General features: G+C 38.7%; 1 protein-coding gene across 3 annotated transcripts in view; it reads left to right on the top strand.

The window, feature by feature from the left end:
• The window catches only part of LOC117324373 (mucin-21-like), a 69,464-nt gene that overhangs the window by 14,639 nt on the left and 40,117 nt on the right, over positions 1 to 14,708 (top strand). The window contains exon 1 of one of the 3 annotated variants that reach the window (XM_033880223.1): positions 6,743 to 6,853. The exons of 1 other annotated variant lie outside the window; for it this stretch is intronic. The gene's annotated coding sequence lies outside the window, so the exon portion shown is untranslated. Of the gene's footprint in view, positions 1 to 6,742; positions 6,854 to 8,291; positions 8,331 to 14,708 lie in introns of those variants that run through there. One more of the 3 variants, XM_033880212.1, reaches the window with a different exon arrangement.

The following is a 14,708-nucleotide window of genomic DNA, read 5'->3' on the forward strand; positions in this document are numbered from 1 at the left end:
ATACAGTATCAGTGTCGGTGGTACAAGGTAGAAAACTACATACAGTATCAGTGTCGGTGGTACAAGGTAGAAAACTACATACAGTATCAGTGTCGGTGGTACAAGGTAGAAAACTACATACAGTATCAGTGTCGGTGGTACAAGGTAGAAAACTACATACAGTATCAGCGTCATGGTACAAGGTAGAAAACTACATACAGTATCAGTGTCGGTGGTACAAGGTAGAAAACTACATACAGTATCAGTGTCGGTGGTACATGGTATAGAAAACTACCTACAGTATCAGTGTCGGTGGTACAAGGTAGAAAACTACATACAGTATCAGTGTCGGTGGTACAAGGTAGAAAACTATATACAGTATCAGTGTCAGTGGTACAAGGTAGAAAACTACATACAGTATCAGTGTCGGTGGTACAAGGTAGAAAACTACATACAGTATCAGTGTCGGTGGTACAAGGTAGAAAACTACCTACAGTATCAGTGTCGGTGGTACAAGGTAGAACACTACACTCGTACAGTATCAGTGTCGGTGGTACAAGGAAGAAAACTACATACAGTATTAGTGTCGGTTGTACATGGTATAGAAAACTACCTACAGTATCAGTGTCGGTGGTACAAGGTAGAAAACTACATACAGTATCAGTGTCGGTTGTACAAGGTAGAAAACTACATACAGTATTAGTGTCGGTTGTACAAGGTAGAAAACTACATACAGTATCAGTGTCGGTTGTACAAGGTAGAAAACTACATACAGTATCAGTGTCGGTGGTACAAGATAGAAAACTATATACAGTATCAGTGTCAGTGGTACAAGGTATAGAAAACTACATACAGTATCAGTGTCGGTGGTACATGGTAGAAAACTACATACAGTATTAGTGTCGGTGGTACATGGTATAGAAAACTACATACAGTATCAGTGTCGGTGGTACAAGGTATAGAAAACTACATACAGTATCAGTGTCGGTGGTACATGGTATAGAAAACTACATACAGTATCAGTGTCGGTGGTACATGGTATAGAAAACTACCTACAGTATCAGTGTCGGTGGTACAAGGTAGACAACTACATACAGTATCAGTGTCGGTTGTACAAGGTAGAAAACTACATACAGTATCAGTGTCGGTGGTACAAGGTAGAAAACTACATACAATATCAGTGTCGGTGGTACATGGTAGAAAACTACATACAGTATCAGTGTCGGTGGTACAAGGTAGAAAACTACATACAATATCAGTGTCGGTGGTACATGGTAGAAAACTACATACAGTATTAGTGTCGGTGGTACAAGGTAGAAAACTACATACAGTATCAGTGTTGGTGGTACAAGGTAGAAAACTGCAATATCAGTGTCGGTTGTACATGGTATAGAAAACTACATACAGTATCAGTGTCAGTGGTACAAGGTAGAAAACTACATACAGTATCAGTGTCGGTGGTACAAGGTAGAAAACTACATACAGTATCAGTGTCAGTGGTACAAGGTAGAAAACTACATACAGTATCAGTGTCGGTGGTACAAGGTAGAAAACTACAAACAGTATCAGCGTCATGGTACAAGGTAGAAAACTATCTACAGTATCAGTGTCGGTGGTACAAGGTAGAAAACTACATACAGTATCAGTGTCGGTGGTACAAGGTAGAAAACTATATACAGTATCAGTGTCAGTGGTACAAGGTAGAAAACTACATACAGTATCAGTGTCGGTGGTACAAGGTAGAAAACTACATACAGTATCAGTGTCGGTGGTACAAGGTAGAAAACTACCTACAGTATCAGTGTCGGTGGTACAAGGTAGAACACTACACTCGTACAGTATCAGTGTCGGTGGTACAAGGAAGAAAACTACATACAGTATTAGTGTCGGTGGTACAAGGTAGAAAACTACATACAGTATCAGTGTCGGTGGTACAAGGTAGACAACTACATACAGTATCAGTGTCGGTGGTACATGGTAGAAAACTACATACAGTATCAGTGTCGGTGGTACATGGTATAGAAAACTACATACAGTATCAGTGTCGGTGGTACATGGTAGAAAACTACATACAGTATTAGTGTCGGTGGTACAAGGTAGAAAACTACATACAGTATCAGTGTCGGTGGTACAAGGTAGACAACTACATACAGTATCAGTGTCGGTGGTACAAGGTAGAAAACTACATACAGTATCAGTGTCGGTGGTACATGGTAGAAAACTACATACAGTATCAGTGTCGGTGGTACAAGGTAGAAAACTACATACAGTATCAGTGTCGGTGGTACATGGTATAGAAAACTACATACAGTATCAGTGTCGGTGGTACAAGGTAGAAAACTACATACAGTATCAGTGTCGGTGGTACAAGATAGAAAACTACATACAGTATCAGTGTCGGTGGTACAAGGTAGAAAACTACATACAGTATCAGTGTCGGTGGTACAAGGTAGAAAACTACATACAGTATCAGTGTCGGTGGTACAAGGTAGAAAACTACATACAGTATCAGCGTCATGGTACAAGGTAGAAAACTACATACAGTATCAGTGTCGGTGGTACAAGGTAGAAAACTACATACAGTATCAGTGTCGGTGGTACATGGTATAGAAAACTACCTACAGTATCAGTGTCGGTGGTACAAGGTAGAAAACTACATACAGTATCAGTGTCGGTGGTACAAGGTAGAAAACTATATACAGTATCAGTGTCAGTGGTACAAGGTAGAAAACTACATACAGTATCAGTGTCGGTGGTACAAGGTAGAAAACTACATACAGTATCAGTGTCGGTGGTACAAGGTAGAAAACTACCTACAGTATCAGTGTCGGTGGTACAAGGTAGAACACTACACTCGTACAGTATCAGTGTCGGTGGTACAAGGAAGAAAACTACATACAGTATTAGTGTCGGTTGTACATGGTAGAAAACTACCTACAGTATCAGTGTCGGTGGTACAAGGTAGAAAACTACATACAGTATCAGTGTCGGTGGTACAAGGTAGAAAACTACATACAGTATTAGTGTCGGTTGTACAAGGTAGAAAACTACATACAGTATCAGTGTCGGTTGTACAAGGTAGAAAACTACATACAGTATCAGTGTCGGTGGTACAAGGTAGAAAACTACATACAGTATCAGTGTCGGTGGTACAAGGTAGAAAACTACATACAGTATTAGTGTCGGTGGTACATGGTATAGAAAACTACATACAGTATCATTGTTGGTGGTACAAGGTAGAAAACTGCAATATCAGTGTCGGTTGTACATGGTATAGAAAACTACATACAGTATCAGTGTCTATTGACAACAGCCAGGTCTCAAGGGCCCTATCGGGTACATTCCACGATATAATCAGTTATATCCGAACGAAGGGATTCACAACGATGATTTAGATAAATATTGACGAGATTTTTTAAAATATAAATATCCCTAAAAGATAACAACTTAAATTGAACCACAAAAGATATAGAGGGGCTGAAACTGATATCATTCATCGACTGTTGGAATTAACAATCGATCAGGTGAATTTCAATGTGTACTTTATAATATGTACTATTTCAATGTGTAATTAACAATATGTACTATTTCAATGTGTAATTTATAATGTGTACTATTTCAATGTGTAATTTATAATGTGTACTATTTCAATGTGTAATTTATAATATGTACTATTTCAATGTGTAATTTATAATATGTACTATTTCAATGTGTACTATGTTAATGTGTAATTTATAATGTGTACTATTTCAATGTGTACTATTTCAATGTGTAATTTATAATGTGTACTACAGTCAAACCTCGATGATTCGAACTTCGTTGATTCGAATTTCTCGCTGTATCGAACTTTTTGCTTGGTCCCGAATTTTCTCACTATATAACACTACTAACGAAACTATGTATGATTCGAATTTTTATAAATCGAAGTTTTCGATGTATCGAACTTTTTTCATGACCCGTTAGCTATGATATTATAGGTAATTGACATCTCATGATTCGAACAAAAAATTTACCTGTACTGACCACTGGACAGGTGTTTGTCGTGACCCCTGCGGCAAGATTTCACACCTCTCCCCCAAATGCCCTGACTGACAATAGGGATAACGATAGCGTGTGTTGTCACTCCCGGTCATGGGGTTAATTAATAATCAGACCAAATTGATAGATAAAAGGTGTATTTAGAAGCCATGACATTTAATCACTCCGGTAAAACATTTCGGTAGTCGTCTCTGATAATCTCCGCCGCCATTGAAATCAGCGGTCGGTGAGTAAATTTTACGGAACTGTAAAACAACCGGACCAATTTTAAACACAAACAATTAGCGATAGCTTCACTCATATACAAAGTGTCACGTTTCAAACTTATACATAAATATCCAAGTCAATCGATTATTTGTCATTCAATCATGCATTCTCCAACCGATCGGCATTCCGTATTTTATATGCACATAACGTAAACGCACGTGTCTTTAGCAGAAAAGCCTAACGACTTACGTAAGTGTGCATTGTACTTCTTTTGCTCTATCTGTTAAACGCGATATACGTGTTTTGTAACCGATACATATTTTGTTTAATTAATAAAATGCTTAGGTATAATTAATGAAAAGAATTTTTATTTTGTTGTGTTTGAGGTATAAATTAACCGATGTGAGCCTGACAGGCGACGATCAACACGAAGACACTGATGACATGTTACGTTAACAGATATGGTCATTATCAAGAAAACATCGATCTATTGTCAACCATGAATAATTCGAAGTCCCGCTGTTTCGAAGTTTTTCTGTTAGTCCCTTGAACTTCGAAACATCGAAGTTTGACTGTATTTCAATGTGTAATCTATAATATGTACTATTTCAATGTGTACTATGTTAATGTGTAATTTATAATACGTACTATTTCAATGTGTACTATGTTAATGTGTACTATTTCAATGTGTAATTTATAATGTGTACTATTTCAATGTGTAATTTATAATGTGTACTATTTCAATGTGTACTATGTTAATGTGTAATCTATAATGTGTACTATGTTAATGTGTAATCTATAATGTGTACTATGTTAATGTGTAATTTATAATGTGTACTATGTTAATGTGTAATCTATAATGTGTACTATGTTAATGTGTAATCTATAATGTGTACTATGTTAATGTGTAATCTATAATGTGTACTATGTTAATGTGTAATTTATAATGTGTACTATGTTAATGTGTAATTTATAATATGTACTATTTCAATGTGTACTATGTTAATGTGTAATCTATAATGTGTACTATCTAAAAGTGTATAATTGTAATGGGAACTATTTCAATGTGTATTATTTAAAAGTGTACTGTTTTACGTTTCGCCCATTTTATGCGTGACGTTCTACTTACACATCTATTGAGGTGTTATAACTACTTCTTAATGTTATTATCTACAGAACAGAGCATACATGTATAGATTAATTTAGATTATCTCTCTCTCTTTTACTTGTCCCTTTTACAAGCTACACTTGTTATCAACCATATTTGAATAATTCCTGTCAATAGTCACTTTATCCATCCAGTGCTTCGTTTCTAATCTCGCAAATGTTGCAGCCTGCGGTTTGTAGGGTTTATGTGACTTGATACAGTTTGTGGAGTCTATGTGACTTGATACAGTTTGTGGGTCTATGTGACTTGATACAGTTTGTGAGTCTATGTGACGTGATACAGTTTGTGAGTCTATGTGACTTGATACAGTTTGTGGGTCTATGTGACTTGATACAGTTTTGAGTCTATGTGACTTGATACAGTTTGTGAGGCCATGCGACTTGATACAGTTTGTGAGTCTATGTGACTTGATACAGTTTGTGGAGTCTATGTGACGTGATATAGTTCGTTGGTCTATGTGACTTGATACAGTTTGTGGGTCTATGTGACTGATAAAGTTTGTGAGTCTATGTGACGTGATACAGTTTGTGAGTCTATGTGACTTGATACAGTTTGTGAGTCTATGTGACTTGATACAGTTTGTGAGGCCATGTGACTTGATACAGTTTGTGACTCTATGTGACTTGATACAGTTTGTGACTCTATGTGACTTGATACAGTTTGTGGGTCTATGTGACGTGATACAGTTTGTGGGTCTATGTGACTGATACAGTTTGTGAGTCTATGTGACATGATAGAGTTTGTGAGGCCATGTGACTTAAAGCAGCTTGTGGGGGGGGGGGGGGGGGGGGGGGGGGGGGGGGGGGGGGGGTATGACGTTGATTGTTGTGTATGAAGTATTTCGTAAACAGGTGCGTTGGTACAAAGATACACAACATTATGTTACAGAAATACCTGGTGCGTTCGAATCAGACCTTTCGACACACTTCTTTTGTTATGTGTGCCTTTGCTCACGAGAAATTAGATTTATATATCCATAATTATAAATAAACAAGAAACCGATTGAAAGTAATGTTTTCAATATACAGAAAGAAAAAAAAGGCGCCAGTCCCCTGTGTAGACATTTTGATGATGATTAAAATTCATAAAAAGGTGAAGACTAGGTTTGATGTTAAAAACAACGATTTTTTTATGCAATATTGATACCGTATCTAAACATTTTCAGAATGCATATTTTGACATAAAAGCACCATTGCTTTTTAATTCATTTCAACAGTAAGAATGCTCATGAACAAGCTGTGACATGTCCACATCAACATCTCACCACGTGACATCATTTTAACTTTGATGAATCATTGCTGAATGATCAACAAATACAACTTCCTTGCGATTGTGGTCACAGGCTGTTCGACTGACGAATCGACATGTGTGTTAACAGTCGTATTCAAACTAAACTCATCGATATGTGATATGGCCTGATATACTTTGAAATAACTCTACACGTTACCACCCTTCGTACAGGTAATCATTTGTGATTTCACAAAAATGCATACCGGAAGTTTTAATCAAAAACTATATTGTATGCCATGCTAAAATTACAGCCTATATTAACTGAATGACGAAGTATCAATTCGCCCTGACCGTACCTAGATATAAATTCTAGGTTCACGTGACTATCAGATAACTACAAGGTTAACGTGACTATCAGAAAATTACAAGGTTAACGTGACTATCAGATAACTACAAGGTTAACGTGACTATCAGATAACTACAAGGTTAACGTGACTATCAGATAGCTACAAGGTTAACGTGACTACCAAATAACTACAAGGTTAACGTGACTATCAGATAGCTACAAGGTTAACGTGACTATCAGATAACTACAATGTTAACGTGACTATCAGATAACTACAAGATTAACGTGACTATCAGATAACTACAAGGTTAACGTGACTATCAGATAACTACAAGGTTTACGTGACTATCAGATAACTACAAGGTTAACGTGACTATCAGATAGCTACAAGGTTAACGTGACTATCAGATAACTACAAGGTTCACGTGACTACCAAATAACTACAAGGTTAACGCGACTATCAGATAGCTACAAGGTTAACGTGACTATCAGATAGCTACAAGGTTAACGTGAATATCAGATAACTACAATGTTAACGTGACTATCAGATAACTACAATGTTAACGTGACTATCAGATAACTACAAGGTTAACGTGACTATCAGATAACTACAAGGTTAACGTGACTATCAGATAGCTACAAGGTTAACGTGACTATCAGATAACTACAAGGTTCACGTGACTACCAAATAACTACAAGGTTAACGCGACTATCAGATAGCTACAAGGTTAACGTGACTATCAGATAACTACAAGGTTAACGTGAATATCAGATAACTACAATGTTAACGTGACTATCAGATAACTACAATGTTAACGTGACTATCAGATAACTACAAGGTTAACGTGACTATCAGATAACTACAAGGTTCACGTGACTACCAAATAACTACAAGGTTAACGCGACTATCAGATAGCTACAAGGTTAACGTGACTATCAGATAACTACAAGGTTAACGTGAATATCAGATAACTACAATGTTAACGTGACTATCAGATAACTACAATGTTAACGTGACTATCAGATAACTACAAGGTTAACGTGACTATCAGATAACTACAAGGTTAATGTGACTATCAGATAACTACAAGGTTAACGTGACTATCAGATAACTACAAGGTTAACGTGACATTTTGACATAAAAGCACCATTGCTTTTTAATTCATTTCAACAGTAAGAATGCTCATGAACAAGCTGTGACAAGTCCACATCAACATCTCACCACGTGACATCATTTTAACTTTGATGACTCATTGCTGAATGATTAACAAATACAACTTCCTTGCGATTGTGGTCAGGTCGATATGTGATATGGCCTGATATACTTTGAAATAACTCTACACGTTACCACCCTTCGTACAGGTAATCATTTGTGATTTCACAAAAATGCATACCGGAAGTTTTAATCAAAAACTATATTGTATGCCATGGTAAAATTACAGCCTATATTAACTGAATGACGAAGTATCAATTCGCCCTGACCGTACCTAGATATAAATTCTAGGTTCACGTGACTATCAGATAACTACAAGGTTAACGTGACTATCAGATAACTACAAGGTTAACGTGACTATCAGATAACTACAATATTAACGTGACTATCAGATAACTACAAGGTTAACGTGACTATCAGATAACTACATGGTTAACGTGACTATCAGATAACTACAATATTAACGTGACTATCAGATAACTACATGGTTAACGTGACTATCAGATAACTACAAGGTTAACGTGACTATCAGATAACTACAAGGTTAACGTGACTATCAGATAACTACAAGGTTAACGTGACTATCAGATAACTACAATATTAACGTGACTATCAGATAACTACAATGTTAACGTGACTATCAGATAACTACAAGGTTAACGTGACTATCAGAAAATTACAAGGTTAACGTGACTATCAGATAACTACAAGGTTAACGTGACTATCAGATAACTACAATGTTAACGTGACTATCAGATAACTACAAGGTTAATGTGACTATCAGATAACTACAATGTTAACGTGACTATCAGATAACTACAATGTTAACGTGACTATCAGATAACTACAATATAACGTGACTATCCGATAACTACAAGGTTAACGTGACTATCAGATAACTACAAGGTTAACGTGACTATCAGATAACTACAAGGTTAACGTGACTATCAGATAACTACAAGGTTAACGTGACTATCAGATAACTACAAGGTTAACGTGACTATCAGATAACTACAAGGTTAACGTGACTATCAGATAACTACAAGGTTAACGTGACTATCAGATAACTACAATATTAACGTGACTATCAGATAACTACAATATTAACGTGACTATCAGATAACTACAAGGTTAATGTGACTATCAGATAACTACAATGTTAACGTGACTATCAGATAACTACAAGGTTAACGTGACTATCAGATAACTACAAGGTTAACGTGACTATCAGATAACTACAATATTAACGTGACTATCAGATAACTACAATGTTAACGTGACTATCAGGTAACTACAATGTTAACGTGACTATCAGATAACTACAAGGTTAACGTGACTATCAGATAACTACAATGTTAACGTGACTATCAGATAACTACAATGTTAACGTGACTATCAGATAACTACAATATAACGTGACTATCCGATAACTACAAGGTTAACGTGACTATCAGATAACTACAAGGTTAACGTGACTATCAGATAACTACAAAGTTAACGTGACTATCAGATAACTACAAGGTTAACGTGACTATCAGATAACTACAAGGTTAACGTGACTATCAGATAACTACAAGGTTAACGTGACTATCAGATAACTACAAGGTTAACGTGACTATCAGATAACTACAATATTAACGTGACTATCAGATAACTACAATATTAACGTGACTATCAGATAACTACAAGGTTAATGTGACTATCAGATAACTACAATGTTAACGTGACTATCAGATAACTACAAGGTTAACGTGACTATCAGATAACTACAAGGTTAACGTGACTATCAGATAACTACAATATTAACGTGACTATCAGATAACTACAATGTTAACGTGACTATCAGGTAACTACAATGTTAACGTGACTATCAGATAACTACAAGGTTAACGTGACTATCAGATAACTACAATGTTAACGTGACTATCAGATAACTACAAAGTTAATGTGATTACCAAATAACTACAATGTTATCATGACTATCAGATAACTACAAGGTTAACGTGACTATCAGATAACTACAATGTTAACGTGACTATCAGATAGCTACAAAGTTAATGTGACTACCAAATAACTACAAGGTTAACGTGACTATCAGATAACTACAATGTTAACGTGACTATCAGATAACTACAAGGTTAACGTGACTATCAGATAACTACAATGTTAACGTGACTATCAGATAACTACAAAGTTAATGTGACTATCAGATAACTACAATATAACGTGACTATCAGGTAACTACAATGTTAACGTGACTATCAGATAACTACAAGGTTAACGTGACTATCAGATAACTACAATGTTAACGTGACTATCAGATAACTACAAGGTTTACGTGACTATCAGATAACTACAATGTTAACATGACTATCAGATAACTACAATATTAACGTGACTATCAGATAACTACAAGGTTTACGTGACTATCAGATAACTACAAGGTTAACGTGACTATCAGATAACTACAAAGTTAATGTGACTATCAGATAACTACAAGGTTAACGTGACTATCAGATAACTACAATATTAACGTGACTATCAGATAACTACAAAGTTAATGTGACTATCAGATAACTACAAGGTTAACGTGACTATCAGGTAACTACAATGTTAACGTGACTATCAGATAACTACAAGGTTGACGTGACTATCAGATAACTACAAGGTTAACGTGACTATCAGATAACTACAATGTTAACGTGACTATCAGATAACTACAAGGTTTACGTGACTATCAGATTACTACAAAGTTAATGTGAATATCATTGTTAGGTACTTGTATTCGCTTGTCTCGGTTGTTGAGCTTGTCTTGGTTATAGAGCTTGTCTCGGTTATAGAGCTTGTCTTGGTTATAGAGCTTGTCTTGGTTATAGAGCTTGTCTTGGTTGTAGAGCTAGTCTCGGTTGTGGAGCTTGTCCCGGTTATAGAGCTTGTCTTGGTTATAGAGCTTGTCTCGGTTGTAGAACTTGTCTCGGTTGTGGAGCTTGTCTCGGTTGTAGAGCTTGTCTCGGTTGTAGAGCTTGTCTTGGTTGTGGAGCTTGTCTCGGTTGTGGAGCTTGTCCCGGTTATAGAGCTTGTCTTCGTTATAGAGCTTGTCTCGGTTGTAGAACTTGTCTCGGTTGTGGAGCTTGTCTCGGTTGTAGAGCTTGTCTTGGTTGTGGAGCTTGTCTCGGTTGTAGAGCTTGTCTTGGTTGTAGAGCTTGTCTCGGTTGTAGAACTTGTCTCGGTTGTGGAGCTTGTCTCGGTTGTAGAGCTTGTCTCGGTTGTAGAGCTAGTCCCGGTTATAGAGCTTGTCGTGGTTGTAAGGCTTGTCTCGGTTGTAGAGCTTGTCTTGGTTGTAGAGCTTGTCTCGGTTATAGAGCTTGTCTCGGTTATAGAGCTTGTCTCGGTTATAGACGTTAAAGAGCTTGTCTCGGTTATAGAGCTTGTCTCGTTATAGACGTTATAGAGCTTGTCTCGTTATAGACGTTATAGAGCTTGTCTCGTTATAGACGTTATAGAGCTTGTCTCGTTATAGACGTTATAGAGCTTGTCTCGGTTATAGAGCTTGTCTCGGTTATAGACGTTATAGAGCTTGTCTCGGTTATAGAGATACTAAGGTTAAGCCCCAGCGCACAGTTCCTGTGATATGGAAATGCTATCCTATGTCTGTTTTCCCATCATCCGTTGCGTGGTGATATGTCGGTTAGATGTTCTCGGTATCGACCAGGATTGCGGGTTTGCAGGTGCAATACCCGCTGATCATTGACCAATTACCTGGACGATTAGTATCTCCAGTTCAACAAGTACGTGCATTCCTTGCATGCAGCACCACAGAAAAAGGTCTTGTCAGGCTAAGTCGCCATTAACCATCCCCCGTGCAACTGTCATTGGCGACTCATTCCACATGGGTGTGTTTCGCATCGTTAACCATGCTTACGAAACACATCATTCTCCCTGAATCGTTACTATTGAATGACGTAAAAGATTTAGAGGTGGAGTTCAAGACTTGTTAATGGCGATTCCATGATAACCTCGTGGAAGTCATTCTTATAATCTGCTAGATAAGATCAGAGACCAAGAAATTTGGTTTGCTGGAGCAGGGGTACCATGGCTTTCTTAGTCATGTAGATTTCATCCCTCTCGAAGCGCGTTTGCGGGGTTATTGAATCGGGCTCTGTCCGTCCGGCCGTCCGACTCCCGTTCAAAAGCATGACTTAAAAAAACGTTTAAAACAGCTTCACAAAGTCTGGTACATACATTGCTCTAGTGATCTAGTGGTGTATTTTGGTATAAAAAGGTTTAGCATTTCTCATAATTTCCCTATAACTATAACAGCAGATGGTTAAAACCCAAATATGGTCATTTATACAAGCAACCAAATTCATGCATGATTTGGTAATTTCCATTTCTTCAGCGGGCCGCGGGTGATATTGTTGATAACTGAAAAGATAGAAAATTCATTGCGGTCAATGTCACATGGAAAATTATAGCTAATGTTGCAATCATTATACTACAATGTAGTTACTTATCATTAACTATTTTCTTCAGGTTGGTAAGGATGTTGATCTAGTAAGGAACGAACATTTGAAATAGCTGCACAATGTCATTTGACAGACATTAAACGGATGCTACTTAACACTACATCGACTACGGACTTGAACGAAACCAGATGTTGGTTGGGGCCCAGTGGTAACGAATGGCCTATCACATCGGTACCTTTCTCCACATACTTCGGTTTACTGATTCAATTCAAATCAAATTCACATTATTTATTAAAGTGTCACATATAACAGCTACAAACATTACATATCATTAGAAATAAGTCAGCTCTCCCTCGCCCACTTCTATAAGCTTTACGCTGACCGGGATTAAAACAAGTATCACGCTTATAAAAAACGCTAATTTACCAGCAGACAAAGGAAAGGCAAAAATAGTCATGGACATCAGCAGTTATGATGGCAAATACTTGGTTATGTCTCAGGGCAATATATATATATATATATATATTCTGTGTTGCATTTGCCTATATGTCGTTAGTAAACCAAATTAACAGTGATTCGATCAGAGTAGGAATACAGCTTCAGGTGTTGCAGGTCGAAAGAATGACAAACAGTTACTTTCGGCATGGAGAGCTTTCGAATGCAAGCATTTATTTACATATACCACAACAAAAAGTCAAGCTTAACAAGTAATGAAAGTAATAATTAAAAAAAAAATACAGAGACGGGTACGTGGGAGATGTGACAGAGATGGGTACGTGGGAGATGTGACAGAGACGGGTACGTGGGGGATGTTACAGTGACGGGTACGTGGGAGATGTGACAGTGATGGGTACGTGGGAGATGTAACAGAGACGGGTACGTGGGAGATGTGACAGAGACGGGTACGTGGGAGATGTGACAGAGACGGGTACGTGGGAGATGTAACAGAGACGGGTACGTGGGAGATGTAACAGAGACGGGTACGTGGGGGATGTGACAGAGACGGGTACGTGGGGGATGTGACAGAGATGGGTACGTGGGGGATGTAACAGAGACGGGTACGTGGAGGATGTTACAGTGATGGGTACGTGGGAGATGTAACAGAGACGGGTACGTGGGGATGTAACAGAGACGGGTAGGTAGGGGATGTAACAGAGACGGGTACGTGGGAGATGTGACAGTGACGGGTACGTGGGAGATGTGACAGAGACGGGTACGTGGGGATGTGACAGAGACGGGTACGTGGGAGATGTGACAGAGACGGGTACGTGGGAGATGTGACAGAGACGGGTACGTGGGAGATGTAACAGAGACGGGTACGTGGGGGATGTGACAGAGACGGGTACGTGGGGGATGTAACAGAGACGGGTACGTGAGAGATGTGACAGAGATGGGTACGTGGGGGATGTAACAGAGACGGGTACGTGGAGGATGTTACAGTGATGGGTACGTGGGAGATGTAACAGAGACGGGTACGTGGGGATGTAACAGAGACGGGTAGGTGGGGGATGTAACAGAGACGGGTACGTGGGAGATGTGACAGTGACGGGTACGTGGGAGATGTGACAGAGACGGGTACGTGGGGATGTGACAGAGACGGGTACGTGGGGATGTGACAGAGACGGGTACGTAGGAGATGTGACAGAGACGGGTACGTGGGGATGTGACAAAGACGGGTACGTGGGGATGTGACAGAGACGGGTACGTGGGAGATGTGACAGAGACGGGTACGTGGGAGATGTGACAGAGACGGGTACGTGGGGGATGTAACAGAGACGGGTACGTGAGAGATGTGACAGAGATGGGTACGTGGAGGATGTTACAGTGATGGGTACGTGGGAGATGTAACAGAGACGGGTACGTGGGGATGCAACAGAGACGGGTAGGTGGGGGATGTAACAGAGACGGGTAGGTGGGAGATGTGACAGTGACGGGTACGTGGGAGATGTGACAGAGACGGGTACGTGGGGATGTGACAGAGACGGGTACGTGGGGATGTGACAGAGACGGGTACGTGGGAGATGTGACAGAGACGGGTACGTGGGGATGTGACAGAGACGG

Source organism: Pecten maximus, chromosome 1 (assembly GCF_902652985.1).
Source record: "Pecten maximus chromosome 1, xPecMax1.1, whole genome shotgun sequence".
Taxonomy (NCBI): Eukaryota; Metazoa; Mollusca; class Bivalvia; order Pectinida; family Pectinidae; genus Pecten; species Pecten maximus.